This window comes from Rhinoderma darwinii, unplaced genomic scaffold (genome assembly GCF_050947455.1).
Source record: "Rhinoderma darwinii isolate aRhiDar2 unplaced genomic scaffold, aRhiDar2.hap1 Scaffold_466, whole genome shotgun sequence".
Classification (NCBI taxonomy): Eukaryota; Metazoa; Chordata; class Amphibia; order Anura; family Rhinodermatidae; genus Rhinoderma; species Rhinoderma darwinii.
The window spans coordinates 107,177-123,931 of NW_027464011.1; the positions used below are offsets into that span (position 1 = coordinate 107,177).

General features: G+C 43.4%; 2 non-coding genes and 1 pseudogene across 2 annotated transcripts; 2 read left to right on the top strand and 1 right to left on the bottom strand.

Annotated features, from left to right (window-relative positions):
• Positions 1-2,285: 2,285 nt before the first annotated feature.
• Positions 2,286-2,452, top strand: LOC142718422 (U2 spliceosomal RNA; annotated as a pseudogene).
• A 1,526-nt stretch (positions 2,453-3,978) lies between these two features.
• On the bottom strand, positions 3,979-4,173 carry LOC142718416 (U2 spliceosomal RNA). The gene has a single exon (XR_012872534.1). It is a non-coding gene; the product is annotated as a U2 spliceosomal RNA (small nuclear RNA).
• An 11,285-nt stretch (positions 4,174-15,458) lies between these two features.
• Positions 15,459-15,656, top strand: LOC142718412 (U2 spliceosomal RNA). The gene has a single exon (XR_012872529.1). It is a non-coding gene; the product is annotated as a U2 spliceosomal RNA (small nuclear RNA).
• The last annotated feature ends 1,099 nt before the right edge of the window (positions 15,657-16,755 follow it).

Below are 16,755 nucleotides of genomic sequence, written 5' to 3' on the forward strand. Positions count from 1 at the left end.
AAACTGTGGATCATAATTTTATGCGTGACTCACTGAAGGAGATTACTACTGTTTTAGACCCTGTCTCCCAGAATTTTTTATTACAGGAGCTGACGGAGCAGGAGGTTTTAGAAACGGTAAAGAGTTTTAAAGCCGGAAAAGTTCCCGGACCGGACGGTATACCCAGTGAGTTTTATGTCAAATTTTATGACATTTTAAAAGAGGATCTTTTTAGCCTTTTTTATGAAGTTTTTAATTCCAAGATGCTGCCTAAGTCCTGGCGGAAGGGTGAGGTCTCCCTGCTACATAAGAAAGGTGACATCGCAGTTTTGAAGAACTGGAGACCAATAACCCTTCTGAATAGCGACTATAAAATAATGGCAAAAGTGTGCGCAAATAGATTAAAAGCCATAATACCCCACATTGTACACTCTAACCAGGTGTGTGGGGTGCCAGGCCGCAGCATCTGGGATAATCTTAACCTGATAAAAGATGTGATTGAGGACACGAGGTCTAGAAAAAGTAAATTAGCCATTTTATCTATAGACTTCGAGAAGGCGTTCGACCGTGTCTCTCATTTTTATCTTTTTAAGGTTTTAGAGCGTATGGGTATACCTGAAGGATTTTTATTATCACTTAAAGCCTTTTATAAAGATTGCACAAGCAAAATTTTAGTGAATGGTTTTAAGACACAGGACGTGATTTTAAACTCAGGGGTGAAGCAGGGGTGTCCCTTGTCTCCACTGCTTTTTATTTGCGCATTAGAGCCTCTACTGTGTACAATTCGCCGCGATAAGTTAATACGTGGAGTCCCCCTGCCCGGGGGTGGCGGCGTAGAGGCTAAAGCAGTGGGGTACATGGATGATGTAGCGGTTTTTTGCAGGGACACCCTGTCGCTTCAGAGAACCCTCAGACAAATTGAGTTTTATTGCTGTGCTTCCGGTTTTAAGGTGAACTTCGACAAAAGTAATATTTTAAATATAGGAAGCATGGCTTTTAGAGACATACCCGTCCCTGTGTCAGATAATATTACAATTTTAGGTGTCTCCTTCAGTGAGTGCGACAATGGTTTTATCAGTTGGGACATGGTGGCGCAGAAGGTAAATCAAAAAATATGTATGTGGAACATGAGAAAACTTACCATGGAGGGAAAAGTTTTAATTATTAAAATGGTCATTTTACCCCTGCTTTTATATCTGAGTATGGTTTTCCCTCCCCCCACGGTTTTATTGCAAAAAATTACTAAAGCATGTTTTACCTTCTTTTGGAGTTCCAGAATGGAGAAACTAAAAAGAGAGATTGTGATGAAATCCAAACCGAAGGGTGGCAAAGATTTTCCGAATTTTAACAGGTTTCTTTTAATCAAGTTCTTCAGTTTCTGTTTTAATTCCCTTTTTAAAGAACATTATTGGTCCTATTTTTTACGTTTTAATACAGGGTTTTTAATGCAAAGGTTTGGGTGGTTCAACATTGTTTTATCCTCACCTTACGCTTTTAAACTCTCAATAAACTATGTGATTTTAGAAAAGATAGTGACCTTATTCAACCTGAAGGGAAAAAATGTAAATGAGCTGAAAAACAGTAAAAAATTAATTAAAGACCTAAGAGAAAGTGAGACGGTCAGCAGGATTGAGAATTTTAATGAGGAACGAAGTGCTTTTATCTTCAAAATTATTAATGTGTTTTATCTTTTTAATACACAGATGGACCTGGCCTGGAGCTGCATTCATCAATGTCTTCCATGCCGGGCATTCCAATACAGAAGGAGGTTCGCGAGGTCTGCCGTCTGCCGTCTGCCCGAGGGAAGGCTGCCAGGCCGAGGAAACAGTTCGACACATTTTTTGGACGTGTGATTTTGCGAAGGAATTTTGGAAAAAAATATTCCCTCTTTTGGAAAAGATGGCAGACCTGAAAGACTTGAATTATGAAGAGATTTTATATGGACTATTTGGATGCCCAACCGCGAGCCAAAAGATAATAGCGTGGAAGACGATGAATTGCGCCAAAGAAGCTCTATGGAAGGCCAGGAACATCCTGATTTTTAAGCACGATGTTTTATCTACTGATGATGTTTTAGGTCTTTGTTTTAGCGAAATGTACATTTATTATTTATTAGACAAAAAAAGAAATGCCACCCTTCTTAATAAATGGTTTGTGGAAGAATGGAACTCCAATATATAAAGATTTGCCACCATGTCCCTTTTATGTAATGTAATGCAATGAAATATTGATTTTATTGTTATTCATTTGTACAAAAGTTGGTTTTATTGTAAACTGTATTTTTTATCATGAAATAAATTATTGACACCCCTGAAAAGGGGTAGCCAACTTAAAAAAAAAATCTGTTCTTATCAGTTTAATATCTGATACGTCCCCTATCTGGGGACCATATATTAAATGGATTTTTAGAACAGGGAGATGGAAATAGAGCGGTGCACCCTTTCCTTATGTGTTGACTAAAATCAGATTCCAAAAGTGTTTTTTGTGTTTGCCATTGTTTCTGTCTTTCTGAAGGGATCTCCCCTTTTAATCCCATTATTTCAACACCTGTTGGACAATGCATGAGTGATAATGAGCTAATTGATTAAATGCAATTAATGAATACATTGCCACCTCTTGTTTTGTGTCGTCTGTGTGTCTGTGTTTCCGGCATTTCACATTGGATCAGCTCATTCACCTTCCTTGTCTTCTCTCCGCCCTCCCTTTTAGGTAAGTTAAAGAGCTGCACCTGAGCCAGCCACTGATTGATGCAGCACCACAGTCAAATAGTGGAGTGGAGTAGGGGAACAGCAAACAGCCATTAAAGCCGCCCGCCCGCCCGCCCGCCCGCCACAATGGACCTACCTGTGTACACTAGATGGATGTGATGGAATGTACTGTCGTCCCTACATTTCAAGAAGGAGTAAGAATTGCAGTTGCAACAAAGCCTTGCTTGCCTACAAAGAGAGCAGCAATTTGGATTTGTTACTATGTTACCTAGAAGAATAACAAACTGTGCAAGGATGGAGGTTGTAGGAGCAAGGAGAAGTTGTCTGTAAAGTTGGTGGATGCTTATTTTCCATTTTGCAGTCCCTTGTCTCCCTCTTGTGGCCTCCTGGAGGCAACTAGCTGTGCAAAAAAAGACAGCCTGGCGGCCGGCTGTTGCAGTGTTGCCCTCTCAGGCAACACTGAGTGACTGACTGAGCCGCACCGTCTTATATAAAGTTCAGACGGAACTTTGCACGTGTCATAGTGGAGCCCTGAGGAGCCAGAGCCAGCTTTCTGACATCATAATGGGGCCTCAGAGATAAAAGCCTGGGCCCAGGCAGTGTTGGTCAGTGCTGCTCAGCAGGCAGCACTGGACTGGACTGGATTACAGCTGATACAAGGTGTGAAGGAACAAGGGGTGGCTGTGGGCATGCACTTGCTGCCGCTGCCAGTGTTTATCTGCATGGCAGCAGGGCATTTGGGCGTTGCCAGGAAGGCGTTTTTCTTCTAGGTAACATAGTAACAAATCCAAATTGCTGCTCTCTTTGTAGGCAAGCAAGGCTTTGTTGCAACTGCAATTCTTACTCCTTCTTGAAATGTAGTGACGACAGTACATTCCATCACATCCATCTAGTGTACACAGGTAGGTCCATTGTGGCGGGCGGGCGGCTTTAATGGCTGTTTGCTGTTCCCCTACTCCACTCCACTATTTGACTGTGGTGCTGCATCAATCAGTGGCTGGCTCAGGTGCAGCTCTTTAACTTACCTAAAAGGGAGGGCGGAGAGAAGACAAGGAAGGTGAATGAGCTGTTCCAATGTGAAATGCCGGAAACACAGACACACAGACGACACAAAACAAGAGGTGGCAATGTATTCATTAATTGCATTTAATCAATTAGCTCATTATCACTCATGCATTGTCCAACAGGTGTTGAAATAATGGGATTAAAAGGGGAGATCCCTTCAGAAAGACAGAAACAATGGCAAACACAAAAAACACTTTTGGAATCTGATTTTAGTCAACACATAAGGAAAGGGTGCACCGGTCCTGGAAATACTGCAATACCAGGTCAATGCGTGGAGTGGACAGAGCAAGCTCTATTTCCATCTCCCTGTTCTAAAAATCCATTTAATATATGGTCCCCAGATAGGGGACGTATCAGATATTAAACTGATAAGAACAGATTTTTTTTCAGTTGGCTACCCCCTCGCGGGGGTGTCAATGATTTATTACTTAAAATTCAAAAACATTTACAATAAATTACAGCTTTTTACAATGAATTACAGTAATAAAATCAATTTACATAAAAACACATAAAAGGGGACATGGTGGTAAATTCTTATATATTGGAGTTCCATTCTTTTACAAACCATTTATTTGAAAGGGTGGCATTTCTTTTTTTATCTAATAAATAATAAATGTACATCTCGCTAAAACAAAGACCTAAAACATCGTCAACAGATAAAACATCGTGCTTAAAAATCAGGATGTTCCTGGCCTTCCACAGAGCTTCTTTTACGCAGTTCATCGTCTTCCATGCAATAGTCTTTTGGTTCGCGGTTGGGCATCCAAAGAGTCCATATAAAATCATTTCGTAACTCAAGTCCTTTAGGTCTGCCATCTTCTTCATTAGAGGGAATATCTTTATCCAAATATGTTTTGTAAAATCACAAGTCCAAAAAATATGACGCACTGTCTCCTCAGCCTGGCAGCCTTCCCTCGGACAGACAGCAGACCTCGTGAATCCTTTCCTGAATTGGAATGCCCGGCATGGAAGACATTGATGAACGCAGCTCCAGGCCAGGTCCATCTGTGTATTAAAAAGATAAAACACATTAACCATTTTGAAGATAAAAGCACAGCGTTCATTATTAAAATTTTCAATATTAGTGACGACTTCATTTCCTCTTATGTCTTTTATAAGTTTCTTACTGTTTATCATGTCATTAAAATTTTTCCCTTTAAAATTAAACAAGGCCACTATTTTCTCTAAAATCACGTAATTTGCTGGTAGATTAAAAGCATAAGGTGAGGTTAAAACAATTTCAAACCACCCCATCCTTCGCATAAAAAACCCAGTATTAAAACGTAGAAAATAAGACCAATGATGTTGTTTAAAAAGAGAATTAAGACAGAAACAAAAGTACTTGATTAAAAGAAACCTATTAAAATCTGGAAAGTCTTTGCCACCCTTTGGTTTGATTTTCATTACCGTCTCACGTTTAAGTTTCTCCATTCTGGAACTCCAAAAGAAGGTAAAACAAGCTTTAGTAATTTTTCTTAATAAAACCGTGGGAGGAGGGAAAACCATGCTTAAGTATAAAAGCAAAGGTAAAATTATCATTTTAATTATTAAAATTTTTCCCTCCATGGTAAGCTTCCTCATGTTCCACATGCATATTTTTTGATTTACCTTCTGCGCCACCATGTCCCAACTGATAAAACCATTGTCGTACTCACTGAAGGAGACACCTAAAATTTTAATATTATCAGACACAGGAACCGGTATATCTCTAAGAGCCATGCTTCCTATGTTTAAAATATGACTCTTGCTGAAGTTTACTTTAAAACCGGAAGCACAGCAATAAAACTCGATTTGCCTAAGGGTTCTCTGAAGCGACAGGGCGTCCCTACATAAAACCGCCACATCATCCATGTACCCCACTGCTTTGGCCTCTACGCCGCCTCCCCCGGGCAGGGGGACTCCACGGATACACTTATCGCGGCGAATTGCGCATAACAGAGGCTCCAATGCACATATAAAAAGCAGTGGGGACAAGGGACACCCCTGCTTCACCCCAGAGTTTAAAAATACGTCCTGTGTCTTAAAACCATTCACTAAAATTTTGCTGGTGCATTCTCTGTAAAAGGCTTTAATAGATAATAAAAATCCTTCAGGTATACCCATACGTTCTAAAACCTTAAAAAGATAAAAATGAGAGACACGGTCGAACGCCTTCTCAAAGTCTATAGATAAAATGGCTAATTTACCTTTTCTAGACCTCGTGTCCTCAATCACGTCTTTTATTAGGTTTAAATTATCCCAGATGCTGCGGCCTGGCACCCCACACACCTGGTCAGAGTGTATAATGTGGGGTATTATGGCTTTTAATCTATTTGCACATATTTTAGCCATAATTTTATAGTCGCTATTTAGAAGGGTTATTGGTCTCCAATTCTTTAAAACTGCGATGTCACCCGTCTTATACAGCAGGGAGACCTCACCCTTCCGCCAGGACTTAGGCAGCATCTTGGAATTAAAAACATCAGAAAAAAGGTTAAAAAGATCCTCTTTTAAAATGTCACAAAATTTTACATAAAACTCACTGGGTATACCGTCCGGTCCGGGAACTTTCCCTGTTTTAAAACTCTTAACAGTTTCTAAAACCTCCTGCTCCGTCAGCTCCTGTAATAAAAAATTCTGGGAGACAGGGTCTAAAACAGTAGTAATCTCCTTCAGTGAGTCACGCATAAAATTATGATCCACAGTCTTAACATTAAAAAGGTCAGTGTAAAACTCATGAACTTTACTTAAAAGACCCTGTACATCTGACACCCCTTCTATATTTTTGATAATTGCCTTTTTGTTATTTATTTTCTTAAAAAAGTACCTGGAGCAGGTCTCGTTCTCCTCCACATGTTGTATTTTTGAACGGAATATAATCTCTTTACCTTTCTGCTCCAGGCACTGGGCTATCTCCTTTTTCAAATTGGTGATGTCATCTTTAACGTCTATGTCATGATCTTGCATTTTGTACAGGGTCTGCAGACGGGTATTGAGAATTTTAAAAAAAGCGTATTTCTCTTTGGCTTTCGCCACGCTTTTCTTAATAAAAAAATCTTTTATTTTCTTTTTCATTTTCTCCCACCATGCACTGATGGGAGTACGTGTGTCTCTTACCCGCCTGCTTTCTTGGTAAAATTCAATAAAATCTGCTAAAACCTGTGGATCGTCTAAAAGGGAAACATTCATCTTCCAGGACTTTTTACATACAATATTATTAAGATCATGCTTTACTTTAAAAGATAAAAGCCTGTGATCTGAAAACACATTGGTTAAAACTTCACAATTAAAAGGCAGTAAATTTTCAGAACAAAAGATAAAATCAATCCTGGAGCTACAGGTGGCGTTGCTCCAGGTAACGCCGGCTTCCTCTGGACTGCTCCTGTTACATTCTTTGTATATGTCTTTTAATTTAAAATCAGTCACGATATCCTTGAGCAGTCCAGAGGTCTTGTCATAGTTCCTACTCGTACTGTTGGTAAGCCGGCGTTCTCCTCTCAGGATACAATTAAAATCACCTGCGAGGATAAAAGGCTCAGATGTGTTGATAAAAAGCGGTAAAATCTCCAGCATCCTCGCTCTTTCGTTCTTTTCTGGTGATCCGTAAAAATTTAAAAACTGCCACTTTACACCATCAATAAAAGCTTTAACCATTAAAATACGTCCTGGTAAGATTTCTTGAATAAAATCAATTAAAACGTTTCCCTTAAAAAGAATGGCGACCCCTGCTGATCTGGACTCGTTGGATCCAGACCAGACGGATGGACCATACTTCCAATCCTTTTTGTAATTTTCATATCTCATTGTATGGGGAATGCCGCACTCCTGCAGGAAAAATACAGAGGCTGCCAGGCAAGATAAAAAATTGAAGAGAGCAACCCTTCTCACTTTTGACTTGGCGCCCCTCACGTTGAGGGAGATTCCCATGAGCTCAGACATCGTGGAGAGTTAAAGCAAAATTCTGATTTTAAAATAATAAATAATAGGCGTACTTAAAATCAGATTGCTCCTCCACCAGCAATACCCGAAACCTCACTTGAACTCATGGCCCCGCCCTCATCCGACTCAACTGAAAAGAGGGACGAGGCAGGAGAAGAACTACTGTCGCTGAGAGCTGAGCCAGCAACACTCACCTCGTACACGGGGAGCCCAGACTCGCACAGCCTCACCTGGGTCTCTCTCGGTTGACCGACTGGGTCCATGTCTGGTGGGTCCCCCAAGGGCCCCGCCTCTCCCCCCTGGGCCCGTGAAGGCCGGTCTAGAGGGGGAGGTTGTGCGCATGGCGGGGTGTCCGATAATACGGAGGGAGCAGTGCCCGTCCTCCTCACCAGTGCAGGCGAGGAGGGGGTCCCAGGAGGAGCCACATCTTTCCGCACGGACGTATCCATCTGCTCCTCCCCTGTCTCCCTCCTACTGGCACGTTCTTGCTTCCCCTTTTTACGGGGACCCACCTGTACCCAGTTTTCTCCTTCCGAGTCGGTCTCTAGAGACCCAGGATTAGGAGCAGGCCCGGCACCGCCTGAGCAACCAGCCGTCTGGGATGCCACAGGTTCATCGATGGCCTGCTCCTTTTCTGCCTTCCTCTTGGCCTGCCGTTTTTCCTTGGCGCTGGGCTCATTTTTATCCCCTGAGGTCGCTGGCTGAGAGGCACCTGTTTTGGCTTCGGCTAGCCGTACTCTTGAAGCCCAGGTACCTCTCTGCTCTTTCGCCGCAACAGCTTGTTCTCCTCCTTGAGGACGGGACTGCTCTGCTGGTGGAGCACGTGGGGGCACCTCGGGTTGCTCATCTTCTTCGCCTCGGTACCTATGTGGACAAGCATAATAAAGATGACCAGTTTTTTGACAAAAATTGCATTTTTTCTCTTCTGTACATTCTCTCATTGTGTGTTGTTTACTTCCACAGTTCCTGCAGGTGACATCGCAGTTAAAACTGGTATGTCCATAGGTACCGCAGGCCCTGCAGAAGTTTGGCATTCCTGAGAAATAGAGGTCGCCATTCACATTCCCAAGTTTAAAACGAGCAGGTGGTAGCTTCGTTTCTTGGGTGGAGGGGTCCTTTATTAGCGTAACAATAAATTTCCATTTGACGGTCCACACACCGCACTCGTTCATAACTCTCCCCAGCAGCTTAACGTTCTTAAAGTATGCAGCAAGAAATGCCGCCACTTCCTGATCTTTCACGTATGGGGAATACATTTTAATCACTACGAGTTTGGTTACTTCAAAAGCGTGTTCAATTACCTGGACTCCCAAGGCCATGAGTTCACCTTGTTGCCTCTCAGCTTTTCCCATGGCATCACGGAGGATTCCTTCTCCCATAAAAGTCACGTCGTACACTCCACGCCTTGGGTAGTCCTGGATCGCCAAAATCTCGTTCTTGTGGACCGCCAACCGCTTTTCCAAAATATCGTGGACAAGGAACTTGAGACCACGAGGACCGCCTCCACCCTCTGCCAAGATAAATCTTGCAGTATTCCTCAACCGGGCGTATACCGGCACCGCATCAGGTCCGCCTGCCATTTGCGTGGCCAGGTCGGTACCGCACAGCTTGCGCTGCGCCCTTTGGCTTTAAGGAGACACACCAAAGGGCTGGGGGGGGGATCGCAACTCGTTGCTCAGGACTAAGCCTCTCTCCCAAATAGCAGCACGGGGGTGAAGTCCAGGCGAACCTGGACGATCCCCCGAGGCCGAGAGAGAGGGTACCTGAGCACCTTCTGACTAAAAACCTCCTGTATAAATACACTTGGTCTTAGCCAAAAGGCCGAGAAGCGATAACCCGAACGGGCCGCGCGTTGCCCGAGCCTGCCCGATACTGCTGTTCAGCCCTTGCAGCGATTCAGCCTACTTCTAGGCAATTCCATGGGGCCCTGCAGGCTCACACACTCACAGCTACACGGGAGGTGAATAAAGGCCGGAGAGGAAGCCAGACAGGATTTGCTTCTTTTGCTTGCACCACAATGCAGTGCTGAAAGAGGAGGAATCTACATAAAAACGCCTTCCTGGCAACGCCCAAATGCCCTGCTGCCATGCAGATAAACACTGGCAGCGGCAGCAAGTGCATGCCCACAGCCACCCCTTGTTCCTTCACACCTTGTATCAGCTGTAATCCAGTCCAGTCCAGTGCTGCCTGCTGAGCAGCACTTACCAACACTGCCTCTCAGGCAACACTGAGTGACTGACTGAGCCGCACCGTCTTATATAAAGTTCAGACGGAACTTTGCACGTGTCATAGTGGAGCCCTGAGGAGCCAGAGCCAGCTTTCTGACATCATAATGGGGCCTCAGAGATAAAAGCCTGGGCCCAGGCAGTGTTGGTCAGTGCTGCTCAGCAGGCAGCACTGGACTGGACTGGATTACAGCTGATACAAGGTGTGAAGGAACAAGGGGTGGCTGTGGGCATGCACTTGCTGCCGCTGCCAGTGTTTATCTGCATGGCAGCAGGGCATTTGGGCGTTGCCAGGAAGGCGTTTTTATGTAGATTCCTCCTCTTTCAGCACTGCATTGTGGTGCAAGCAAAAGAAGCAAATCCTGTCTGGCTTCCTCTCCGGCCTTTATTCACCTCCCGTGTAGCTGTGAGTGTGTGAGCCTGCAGGGCCCCATGGAATTGCCTAGAAGTAGGCTGAATCGCTGCAAGGGCTGAACAGCCGTATCGGGCAGGCTCGGGCAACGCGCGGCCCGTTCGGGTTATCGATTCTCGGCCTTTTGGCACGATCTCGTGTCATTAGGTGATCAGCATGTCATGCCCTTGGCCTTTTGGCATCGCCACCTCGGTGGCTTAAGCCATCTGCTGCTATTAGGGGGTAGGCTGGGTGATCATTAGTAGAGCGATCATGGGAGCTAGGCTCCGCTACGCTGGGATCGGGGAAACCCGGATCAAGAATGCTTTTGGTATCGATGTTCCCTTGGACAAAAGAGACCTGTTTTCGTTGAAACATTTGGTGCAAGACATCCTCTTCAAGACCCTCAATGTCAGCAGGAGCGACATCCTATGCCTTCAGGACCCTAGAGGTAATCGTTTTACTTTAGTTCTTAACAGTCTCAATGCTTGCTATAATCTGTATGCGACAATCAAGGCAAACCTGCAAAATCCTGATCTGGATGGACTTGTCTTCACTGTGCTGTATAACAATGATGTGCCATTGGTTGTGCTTATGTACAATCCTCATGTGTTGGTGGAGGACATTCTTTCTTTTCTAAGGAAGTACTGCTCCTATGCAAGTTATTCCCACCAGGTTTTAAACACTGAGTCTATATGGACTGGAAAACATAAGTTTTTTGTGCGCTTTGAAGAGGACCCTGCAGGACCATTGGGGGTTAAATACCCTCCCAGAAATTTTGCAATTGGCCGTGATAAAGGTTATTTATTTTTTCCCCAGCCTCCTGTGTTTTGCAGGAAGTGTAAAACGTATGGGCATACTTATGAAGACTGCACACAGGAAGGGGTTACATGCAACAAATGCAACCAGGATGGTCATCTGGCTAAGGACTGTAAGAATCCTATTGTGTGCAATATGTGTAGTACAGTGGGACATGCTTTTAAAAACTGCCCAATGCGTGCAAAAAATAAGAGGGTGAGGACTATGGCGGAGGTAGTAGCAGGTGAAGCCAGTGGCAGTACATCTAATGTGGTTCTAAGCTCTGTTGTCCAGGGAATTCAGGAGCCGACGCCTAAGGAGCCTGCTGAGCTGACGCCTCCCAGAGGGCCTGCTGGGCCATCACCTCCTCGGGAGCCTGCTGAATCTCTCACTGAGCTAACTCATGCTAGCAAAACGGTGGCTGAAGAAATGGAAGTGGCTTTGTTGGAAGGAGACCTGCCTCACCCCTCTGATGACTTGACTGGTTTGAGGGGGGATGGTGAGATAGATGCTTCTCTCTCCAGGACTCCGGTCTTGTCCTGGGAAGGAATTTACATAGAACAAGATGGCGGAGGTGGCCAAGGAGACTTTCCATCTTCTCTTGTGAGATCTGCTGAGGAGGAGGGAGAAGGGTCGTCTTCTAAAAGACTACGTACTATGCTGTCACCCTTGAGTGAGGATGGAGCCAGCCCAGACAGGGGAATTTACCCTATCTCTCATTTCTCTGAGGATTTTCCTTTTTTAGGGGAGGACGCAGAAAAAACTGTCTTTGTGTCCGGTTGCCAGCCTCCAGGAGGCGTAGGCTGATCAGACAGTGGGGTATCGGTGGTTATGTTCGTAAAAAGATCAAGATATGGGCTCCAAAACTACATTTAATGTCATATCCATAAATGTCAGACAAATAGCATCTAAGTCTAGACGTGCTTTAGTTTTGGATCATGTCAGGAATCTTGGAGCAGAAATTTCTTGCTTGCAGGAATGTGGCATATCTGAACCACCGGGGGAGGGGGATTGGCCCTATGGGCAATGTGTTTGGTCAGGGTCTTCGTTTAATAAAAATGATGGTGTAGGGATACTACTGGGGAATAAGGGTATAAACTTGGAGAGTTACACAGTGGTTGAAATAGGTCGATGTTTGATTGCAGTAGTGTGTTGTAGGGGATTTAGGGTCAGGGTGATAAATATGTATTGCCCTACAGACAGGGCGAGTAGGCTGGCTTTGTTAGAAAAGCTGAGCCTTTTCCTACCTGGGAGGATACCTACAATTTTTGTAGGAGATTTCAATTGCTCCTTTGATGGAGAGGGCCTGGATGTGACCGGGAAAAAGTTAAATCAATTAATGTCTGACTTTTCTTTTCTAGATACGGCAGAAATGCATTTGGGTAAGCCACCACCACCAACGTATAAATCAGACAGAGGAGGGGTTGAGTCTAGGATTGACCGTATATGTGTATCCAAGAATCTAGTTTGTAAGACTTTTGTTCAAAGTGAGGTACCATTTTCGGATCATGTATGTTTGCAAGTATGGATGGAAGGTAATTGTAAATTTAGTTTTGGGAGGGGTGTATGGAAGTTGAATAGTAGATTATTAGAGGATGTGGAAGTGATGGATGAGTTTAAGGGTAAGTATGCTGTGTGGAAAAGGGAGAAAAATAGTTTTAAAGATGTGCTTAAGTGGTGGGATTGGGTGAAAGTGCAGATTAAAATCTTTTTTGTAAGATGGGGACATAAACAAGCTACTAGACTACGTAATCAGTATAAAGATCTGAATGTTAGGATAGAATGGTTACGTAAGATGGGTGAAAATGGGATTGATATGAGTGATTTGTTGGAAGAAGCCAGAAAGGAGTTAAAGCAGGTTCTGGAAAGAAAAGGTAAAGAAATCATTTTTAGATCAAAAGTGGAATATCTAGATAAAAATGAAAAATGTACAAGATTTTTTTTCAAAAAAATGTGTGGTAAGAAAGAAGATATGAATGAAGTTGTTAATGAGAAAGGTGAGTGTATGGAGGGTGTAGATGTGGTAAAAGTGGTGGAATCATACTATTCAGAGTTGTATGGGAAAAAATGGATTGATAATGGTTTGATGAATGAGGTTTTGGGTGGTTTGGAAAGTGTCCTTGGTGAGGATGACTGCGTGGGGTTGAATGAAGAGATAACTCTTGAAGAAGTGAAGAATGTGATAATGAGTGCGGGGAAAAATAAAACTCCTGGTAAAGATGGAATTCCGGTGGAATTCTACGTAAAGATGTGGGAGGTAATTGGGGTAGACTTGCTAGAAGTGTGTAAGAATATATGGGATAAGGGGGTTTTGTGTGAGTCTATGAAAGAAGGTGTGATTGTTTTGATTTACAAGAAAGGAGACAAGAAGTGTCTGGGTAATTGGAGGCCAATCTCATTATTGAATGCAGATTATAAATGTTTTAGTAAAATCTTGGCTAATCGTATGCGGGAGGTGGTAGGTAAAATTGTAGGGGAGGAGCAAGTGTGTGCTGTGCCAGGTAGAAGTATGACTGATAATTTGGTTTTGTTGAGAGATTTGATTGGTGACTGTATGAGTAGGAAACAGAAGTGTATGATGCTTGCATTGGATTTTGAAAAGGCTTTCGATAGGGTGTCGCACGGGTTTATGTTTGCTGTACTTGCTAGGATGGGTTTCTCCACGAGGTTTTTACAAGGTGTGAAGTGTTTGTATAGGGATGTGTCAAGTGAAGTTTTGGTGAATGGTAATTTAAGTTCAAAAGTATGTGTGGAATCCGGGGTTAGACAGGGGTGCCCTATGTCCCCTGTTTTGTTTATTTGTGTAATTGAAGTTTTGATGTGTTTAGTAAGAAGAGATAAGGTAATGAGAGGTTTTCTGATTCCAGGGAGTGGGGGTAAATGTGTTAAAATTTTGGGTTATATGGATGATGTGGTGGTTGTGAGTGATTGTATGGCTGGGCTGAATAGAGTTAAATTATGGTTGGATTTCTTCTGTGGTGCATCTGCTTTTAAAGTGAATTGGGGTAAGTGTGTATTCAAGTGTTTTGGGGACAGGGGTGTAAGAATGGGAGGGGTGAGAAATGAAGTGGGTGCAGTGAAAGTGTTAGGGATTCAGTTTAATGATGATTTAAGAGGGAATGAGAGTTGGGATGAATGTGGCATGAGAATTGAGAGGAAGTTAAATTTTTGGAGGCTTAGGGACCTGACCCTATCGGGGAAGGTTTTAATAATAAAATCGGTGATTCTGCCAATTCTGGTCTTTGTGGCTTGTGTTTTTCCAACCGCCAGTAGGAAGATTAAGAAGTTAGAGAAAATGGTTTTTACTTTTTTTTGGGGAAGCCGAATAGAGAAACTGAAGCGTGAATTTGTGTATAAGTCTTGTGAGAATGGGGGTTTGGGTTTTCCACATGTTGAGGTTTTTCTTGGGCTTAATTATATCAAAATGGTTGTGGTTCTTTTGGGGAAAGGAAGTAAGAGCGCGTATATGGTTAGGTATATGGCTGGTTGGATGCTTTATGGGTTAGATTGGGTTAAGAGAGATGCCACTGTGCCTGTTGCTTATGTATGTCCTGTATGGTATATTCTGATTGAAAAATTTATTAGGAAGCATGATTTGATTGCAGTTCCAATGGGTGAGTTTAAGAATAAGAAGGCTGTGTTAAAAAGGTTGTGTGTGAATGAGGTTGTGTGTAATATTGTGGGTTTGAGAGGACAGGATGTTGTGAATGTTTGGAAGAAGTTAAGTGTGACAGGTATGTCAAATAGGCAAAAAGACATAGTGTGGATGGCGATGCATGATATTTTGCCTGTTAGAGATGTGCAGAGGAGGAGGATGTTAGTTAGATTTGAGGTTTGTCCGAGAGTTGGGTGTGGTTCGTGTGAGACTGTAAGACATCTCTTTTGGGACTGTGATTATGCTTATGAGGTTTGGAGAAGAATGGGTGGTTTGTGTAAGGAATTGGCTGGGGTAAGTTTTATGGATTGGAAGGTCGCAATGTTCGCTATAGGTGCATGTAATAGGGCAAGTGATAGGGTATTATGGTTGATTATGGTGTGTATAATGGAGAGCTTGTGGGATGTGCGCAATTTAGGTATTTTCAAGCATAAGTGGGTACCAATTAATGATTGTGTGAGGATGATATTGTCGAGATTATATGTGGTTTATCGCTGGGATAGTCACTGTGGTGGTGGCATAGACGCAGAGGGAGTTTGGAAATTTAAGAAATGGAGAAGGTTAGTGAAATACAGTTAACTGTTGTTTTTTATCTCTGTTTCAAATGTTGTCCCTTGTATTATTATGTTCCTTTTTGATCGGAATAAAGTATTACCATGATGATGTATGACTAAGGCAACTTATGCCTTAAAGATGCAAAATGGTTCTTGCGTTGTACTGTTGCTTTAAGTTGAACTGAATGGTATAAAAAAAAAAAAAAAAAATCTGTTCTTATCAGTTTAATATCTGATACGTCCCCTATCTGGGGACCATATATTAAATGGATTTTTAGAACAGGGAGATGGAAATAGAGCTTGCTCTGTCCACTCCACGCATTGACCTGGTATTGCAGTATTTCCAGGACCGGTGCACCCTTTCCTTATGTGTTGACTAAAATCAGATTCCAAAAGTGTTTTTTGTGTTTGCCATTGTTTCTGTCTTTCTGAAGGGATCTCCCCTTTTAATCCCATTATTTCAACACCTGTTGGACAATGCATGAGTGATAATGAGCTAATTGATTAAATGCAATTAATGAATACATTGCCACCTCTTGTTTTGTGTCGTCTGTGTGTCTGTGTTTCCGGCATTTCACATTGGAACAGCTCATTCACCTTCCTTGTCTTCTCTCCGCCCTCCCTTTTAGGTAAGTTAAAGAGCTGCACCTGAGCCAGCCACTGATTGATGCAGCACCACAGTCAAATAGTGGAGTGGAGTAGGGGAACAGCAAACAGCCATTAAAGCCGCCCGCCCGCCCGCCACAATGGACCTACCTGTGTACACTAGATGGATGTGATGGAATGTACTGTCGTCCCTACATTTCAAGAAGGAGTAAGAATTGCAGTTGCAACAAAGCCTTGCTTGCCTACAAAGAGAGCAGCAATTTGGATTTGTTACTATGTTACCTAGAAGAATAACAAACTGTGCAAGGATGGAGGTTGTAGGAGCAAGGAGAAGTTGTCTGTAAAGTTGGTGGATGCTTATTTTCCATTTTGCAGTCCCTTGTCTCCCTCTTGTGGCCTCCTGGAGGCAACTAGCTGTGCAAAAAAAGACAGCCTGGCGGCCGGCTGTTGCAGTGTTGCCCTCTCAGGCAACACTGAGTGACTGACTGAGCCGCACCGTCTTATATAAAGTTCAGACGGAACTTTGCACGTGTCATAGTGGAGCCCTGAGGAGCCAGAGCCAGCTTTCTGACATCATAATGGGGCCTCAGAGATAAAAGCCTGGGCCCAGGCAGTGTTGGTCAGTGCTGCTCAGCAGGCAGCACTGGACTGGACTGGATTACAGCTGATACAAGGTGTGAAGGAACAAGGGGTGGCTGTGGGCATGCACTTGCTGCCGCTGCCAGTGTTTATCTGCATGGCAGCAGGGCATTTGGGCGTTGCCAGGAAGGCGTTTTTATGTAGATTCCTCCTCTTTCAGCACTGCATTGTGGTGCAAGCAAAAGAAGCAAATCCTGTCTGGCTTCCTCTCCGGCCT